Genomic DNA, 7,539 nt, shown 5'->3' with positions numbered 1-7,539 from the left:
ACTGTACAACAAATATTTGTATATAAAAATTAAAGTAGTATGTAGTATGTACTATGTATTTAAGTACATAGTACATCCATCAATGGAATATAAGTGGGCATTCTTTCTAGAACATAAATTGCATTTTCTTAACACTACTGGGTCGTCGGCAGCACCGCAAAGGCGCACTGTTCTATAATTTTTTTTTAAACTGAATCCTTTTGGGTTATTCGTGTTTGAAAATTTGTCATTTTCATTGAAAAATGTCGCCTTTTCGGACGGTTTTTTGCGAATACCTTAAAAATTATGCATCTAACGAAAAAAAACTATATAAAATATTTTTGTAGCTTATGAAAAATCAAAGAGATTCGTTCCTTCATAAGTCTTCTAGTGATAACATAAAAAGAGATATGGTAGCTGAAAAGAAATTTTTTTGTGCATGCTCAAATGGGGGTATTCAACTTAATAGCAGAGAAATGGTTTAGGATAAAATGCGAAGTATGTATACTTTAACCCCTCATCCACCAGATTCAAATGCATCGTTTGGCTTCTACAATACCTTTTACAGTCGGAAAAATGAAAGATAACCCATGAACGAACATATAAAACACGCTGTATTTTCCTGTCAACGTGCCACACAAAAAATTGGCCAGCCCAAGTACATGTAATAATTATTATTACATGTACTTGCGCTTGGCAATTTTCTTTGTGACACCGTGACAGGAAAATACAGCGTGTTTTATATGTTCGTTCATGGGTATTCTTTAATTTTTCCGACTGTACTAAAGTGTTATTTCTATGTTTAACAAGTTGGACGAGTTTAAAATGTATGGTTTTTGAAAAAAAAAATAAGATCAAATTATAGAGAGCATTTTTAATTTTTTTTTAAATCTTCCTTTTTCTCCATATAACTCGAAAATGATAATGAGATACAGTAATGAAAGAAAAATAACATTGTTATCTAAAAGAAAACATACATTTTTGTATGGTACATGAAGAGAAGTATCCATTCTCAAATGTGGTCTCGAGGTAAGGAAGTACAAAACTCAAAGAGGTACCACAAAAAATGTATATTAATAAAAGGTCATAAAAGGACGCATTTCGGCTCTTCACGAGCCATGATCAGCTTTAAAATACAGGAGCAAAGACGAAAACTGTCCTACAATATAAAATGGAAATTTTAAGCATGTGGTGATAACGCCCACCTCAGCAAAAGAACTTACCAGACCAGGAAGGAGGAAGAATCTACTAGATTACATTATTTAAGGTTCTATAGGCTTCATTATTTAAAGTTTTAAGTACTGTATTAGACATTAAGTTATATATGAATATAAAAATTCATTAGAAATATTTTTATGACTTCCACGTTGGGAGGAACCATCTTGCGAACAGATCAGTTCATCGAAAAGTTCCTTGCACCTGATCTGTTCGCAAGATGGTTCCTCCCAACGTGCAAGTCATAAAAATCTTTCTAATGAATTTTTATATTCATATATAACTTAATGTCTAATACAATACTTAAAACTTTAAATAATGAAGCCTATAGAAACTTAAATAATGTAATCTAGTAGATTCTTCCTCCTTCCTGGTCTGGTAAGTTCTTTTGCTGAGGTGGGCGTTATCACCACATGCTTAAAATTTCCATTTTATATTGTAGGGCAGTTTTCGTCTTTGCTCCCGTCTTTTAAAGCTGATGATGGCTCGTGAAGAGCCGAAACGCGTCCTTTTATGATTCATTAATATACATTTTTTGTGGTACCTCTTTGAGTTTTGTACTTCCTTTTTGTAAGGTATTTTTTTACGTATCTCTTATCACTTTCGAATTACATGGAGAAAAAGGAAGATTAAAAAAAAATTAATTTGAACTTATTCTTTTCAAAACCATTCATTTTAAACCCGTCCAACTTTTTAAATATAGAAATAACACTATAGTAGAATGTATTCTAGAAAAAAAAGATGCATTTAAATTCTGGTGGATGAGGGGTTAAATATACTTCTCATTTTTTCCTTACTTAAAATACATTAGTCATAAGTTTTTTTTGCACCATATCTCGCTTAGTTTGAATATAACTGACATTTAACAGTTCTCGTTTTAAAGGTCTTTTCAAGCACTACAAAAGGTATTCGTAGCATTATACCCCTAAAATCGAAAATTTGAGCATGCACAAAAAAAAATCTTTTTTCACCTACCATCTCTTTTTTTATTTAAACTAGAAGATTTATGAAAAAATGAATCTCTCTAATTTTTCATAAACTACAAAAATTCGCTAGATGCACAATTTTTATGGTATTCCCAAAAAACAGTCTCCGAAAAGTGTCATTTTTCAATGAAAATGGCAAATTTTTAATCACGAATAACTCAAAAAATATTGAGTTTTCAAAAAAATGTATAAAACAGTTATTGCTTAGAATTAGGTTCTCTGGCCACCTCCGGTGTTAGTTTGATAAAAAAAAATTTTCACCCCCGAGAACGGGTGGGAACCACCCCTAAGTTAAAAGCGTCATAGGATATAGCGTAGACTTTGTTTCTTGAGCTATTCCCTACTTACAATGAAAATATCAAGTAAATTGATGCAGTAGGATGGAATTCGGAGCTAAATACCCTCACTGACTTCACTAATAGATACCTACATCATTCATACATGAATGCATTCACTTAAAGGTTCATTTGGATACCACAATAGAATCACCAATCACCAATAATTGACATATCTAAATATTTAAAGAAGAGTGCCCTATGTTGGATAAGTTATAAGTAATAACTATCCTACTATTTTTTAAATAAATATATTTTTACATAGTTCTTTATGGTAAAATTTTGATTTTTTCCTATTTTTTTATATTTGCAGTAAATTTGTATATTCTTATATGAAGGGGCGCCAAATTTTATTTTGCCAGGGACGCTCAGAACCCTAAAACCGGCCCTGCCTTAAAGTAGCATTTTTAACGCACGTATGGAGTTCTAAAAATTGCATTTTTAACACGGTTGTAGAAAAAAGCCTTTAAATGAGGTGTCACATGATGTACTTACTTTCCTATTTAAAAAAAATCAAAGTTGTGCCTGTCACCTCAAGAAGAGGGATCGCGTAAAGTTCGAAACATTGACGCTATAATATATACCCTATTCCACGAACATACGCCTGTTTTGGATTACTTCGACAACGAATATTTTACTGTGCAAAATAAGAAGAACGAAAGTAAATTGCAAATTACATTGTTGTTTATTCTAATAATTATTAGCGCCATTTAATTTCGTACTTCTTATGTTGCACAGTAAAATATTCGTTGTCGAAGTAATCCAAAACAGGCGTATGTTCGTGGAATGGCCCATACTATGATTATTTTAAAAATCGACCTATCCGAGCGTTTTTCTTATGTGCTAAAAATAAATAAGTTAATAAGGGGGTTAACACTTATTCCAGCGAACTGTATTTGTAACAACCAAGGTAGGGATGGCGGTTGTTGAACAAAAAACCGGTTTTCGGTTATACCGGTTTTTTACTTACGGTTTAACCTGGCGGTTATAACTGGTCAAAAAAAGCGGTTGTTCCAAAAACCATTTTTCGGTTTTTTTAATCAGAAGCAAATACTCGTTAATATAATGTTATATGTTACATACATTTATATTGCAATTCAGTTTGCTCAATTTTCCTCCCGAAAAATTCTCCAACCAATTCAACCTATAAAAATTTTCCCATGTGCTTTCAAATTACCCTAAAAATGGGCGAAAGTACCCCAATCTGGCATCTCTGATTCGTCGCTCGTTGTAGACGGCGTCGGTGTATATTGCGTTGTCAATTGGGATATTCCCAAAACTCCCAAAAGTGATGATCCTACCGATCTACCGACATGTCCCTAGGATCTATCAAGTTTAAAAAAATATCCAAATGACATATTTTACTTAAGAGGAAACAGTAGCGATCAACAGGTAGCGAAAACGCGTTCCAAGATTGCAGCTGGAATTTTGAATATTTTTTCGAGATATGTGGCACACGTATTCGTAATATAATAAAGAATGGCGGTACAGAGCCCAATTTAAAAAATATATTAATATGTGGAAATTACTCTGTAATTAAATACAATATTAAAAAAACGAGCCTGTACCGCCACTAAGAAGAACAAAAAAATACACTTTCTTCAAATAAACTTTTTTATCCGATGCCTAGATTTTGTGTCATTTTGGAACTGCTAAAATTTTTTATTTCATTATTAGTTCCAAAATGACACAAAATCTAGGCATCTGATAAAAAAGTTTATTTGAAGAAAGTGTATTTTTTGTTCTTCTTAATGGCGGTACAGACTTGTTTTTTTAAGATTGTATTTATTTACAGAGTAATTTCCACATATTAATATATTTTTCAAATTGGGCTCTGTACCGCCATTCTTTATTATATTACAAATACGTGTGCCAAATATCTCGAAAAAAATATTCAAAATTACAGCCTCAATCTTGGAACGCGTTTTGGCTACCTGTTGATCGCTACTGTATCACCTTAAAAATAAATTCGATAAACCAATTCATCATTTATTGCCATTAAAAAATTTCAGTAGGTAGTATTTTTTAACACGTTTGTATAATACCTTTCATTTCCTAAGAATTATGTATTATTTAAAAATTACATAATGGAGATTCCTAATCGTATTTCGGTATTCACATTTCATACAAGAGTCTCAAAGTACTCAAGTATAAACAATTTTTAGATGATTGTGGAAATATCGATTTCAAGCAGATCACTTACCTTTTTATGTAAATATTCATGTGTTTCATAAAAGCTGATGTGACACTTTCGTCCAGTTCTTTATTAGTAAATAAAAGTTGAATTATGGTTATTTGGGTTAATAATTACTTCGCATATTATTTATAATACATATAGTAGGGGAGCAAAGTATGCTAAATGTGCAGTCACTCGAGCGCTTTGGGGACCTATTGGGTTGTGATTATTAGGTTGTAAAACCAAAAAAGTTAAGTAAAATTTTCCATTTTAGTGGGGACTTTCCATATTTTAATTTAATTTTCCATTTCCAACACCCGTTTTCTCCGATTATAGCGCCACCTATCCGTAATTAGAAAAAACGTTTCGAATAAAAGTTGCTTATTTTTACGCAAAGAATCCAAATCTGAAATAAAAAAAAGGAGTTCCTATTTAAGATTTTAAAGTAACCCCCCCACCTCCGTGGGGGTCGTGTTTGATACCATTCGATAGATTTCAGAAAAAATATTCAGAAATTGTAGTGTATTACCTATAAGAAGTTACCGTTAAGCCGGGTCCAGACTATGTAACAAAACATGTTAAATAACAAAGTTTTGTAACTTGTTACAAAATTTTAAATAAACAAGTTTTAAAACACAGTGTTGTATAACATTTTTCTGGTTATATAGCATGTTTTATGTTATCCAACAGATGTCGGTAAACATCAAAGAAAGTTATAAAACCGCACCGCGACTGATCTACACCTAAAAACATGTTATTGAAACATTTCTCTGGCATAGTACCTACGCGAGCAGCAACCGTTGGAGTCATATCGCCTTGTTCATTCTGGAGTGATTGTGCTAGATTTTTCTTTGCTCTGTTCACGTAGGGTTATTTACGCGATGAAATTGTCGAAAGAACTGACTACTCATTTAATTGAGCTATTTCGTAAGTAACGAGTATTATGGGATTGCTATGGGATGAGCTACATTTATTGATTTAAAAAACATAAAAAAACACGATGAATAGACTGAAATAGAAGTGAAAATAGATACAGAAACTGTAGTTAAAACTAATGCACGTACGCCTATAACTCAAGCCAACAAAAGAAAAGCAGGACGCGGAACCTTAACAGCAAATCGGTGCAAATCAACTCTAAATTTGACATAAATACTATTCTCTACAGAGCAGAATGTTCAGACATAAAACCTGTAACATTCACTTCATTCGCTACACAGATGCAGACTGCTTCATCAGCTACTCAAACAGGCACTCAATCATACAATATATCTGAGCCTTTCTATTCCGTCCACTACACCTACATCCGCTACTTCTCCAGCTACACCAATTCAAACAGACAGTGACAATCAATCATGAACAGGTGAAGACGATAATACTGAGGAATTAAATTTTACAGAAATGTTATACTTCCTGTCTGAAACAATGAGTAAAAAGTTTAAAAAATATACTTTGCTAATAATATAACTGTTAATCTTTCTCTGACTGGAATTGCATCTCGAAATGTCTTTCCTGCCTATTTTATGGCCGATTTCATTTATAAGAAATTCAAAATCAGAACTTTCTATTCTTAAGAAGTTTTTAAAAAAGCCATCACATTTAATGTCTCCTGTCGATGGGTCTGTTATCTCTTTCCAGATCAGCTAAAAGAGCTGTACCACTACCTATATTTTGCTCGAGCTGCTAATGAAGGACACATCCAAAATATTAATTTAACACGCCGGTGTCGCCTCCACAATATTACACAAGCTGCTGTTGCTATGAAGAGATCCTCCATACTTATATGACGCAATTTTATATACTACCTAACCTACCAGCTATCCATCTAAAATGCTGCAAAATTTATGCGCATGTTGTTGTTTTGTTTTTTGTTATATAGTCTGGATACTCATGCTATATTATAACAAGTTACATAACAAAGTTGTACAACAAATTTGTTGTACAACTTTGTTATTAGCATGTCTTGTTACATAGTCTAGACCCGGCTTTAAAAGTTCACCGTTTCAGGAAAAAATATTGTCTAAGAGCGATAGCCTAGTGACCTAGTGGGTAGACCTCGGATCTCGGATTCGTAAAGCAGAGGTTACGATTTCAAATCCGGGGTGTGGATCTCCGATTTTTTTATTTATTGTTACTGCATTCATGTCTGTAGACAATGTTGCAATCTATTATGAGCACAATAAAAAAATATAGTAATAAAATGATAAATAAATATTTCAAAAAAAAACAAGAAAAAAAATACAATCACTGGAAGCGAAACTAAACAATACGGAAGAAATATAACCACTGGATTCGGAACTGGATATGGAACTGGATAATATTAGAAAACTGATATTATAATATGTAAGCACTACGAGCCTAGTAGACCCATGGCTTGATGTACTATTCTTTTCCACTCCCTTTTTTCAGTCGCTTTTGTTTCCCAGTTCCTTCAGTTAATTCTTCTCATATCTTCTCTAACTCCATTACTCCATCGTGACCTCGATCTTCCTCTTCGTCTTTTTCCTGCCAATGCACTAGATAGTACCATTCTGGGAATTCTAGATGGAATCATCCTCTGCACATGGCCCAACCATTTAAGTCTTTGCGCCTTAATTACTGCTAGTATGTTAGGATCTTGATAGAGCTCAGTTAGTTCCTTATTTGTTCTTCTTACCCATTGTCCATTTAAGTTTTTCCCACCGAAGATTTTGCGCAGTATTTTCCTCTCCCAAACTAATAACAACTCTTGATGTTTTTTTGTTGTGACGCATGTTTCAGAAGCATACGTTACTATCGGCCTTATTACGGTCTTGTAAGTTCTTAGTTTTGCTCTTCGTGATATATGTTTACTTCTTAACAACCCATTAAA

This window comes from Diabrotica virgifera, chromosome 5 (assembly GCF_917563875.1).
Source record: "Diabrotica virgifera virgifera chromosome 5, PGI_DIABVI_V3a".
In the NCBI taxonomy this organism is placed as follows: domain Eukaryota; kingdom Metazoa; phylum Arthropoda; class Insecta; order Coleoptera; family Chrysomelidae; genus Diabrotica; species Diabrotica virgifera.
This window is presented reverse-complemented; position numbering follows the sequence as displayed.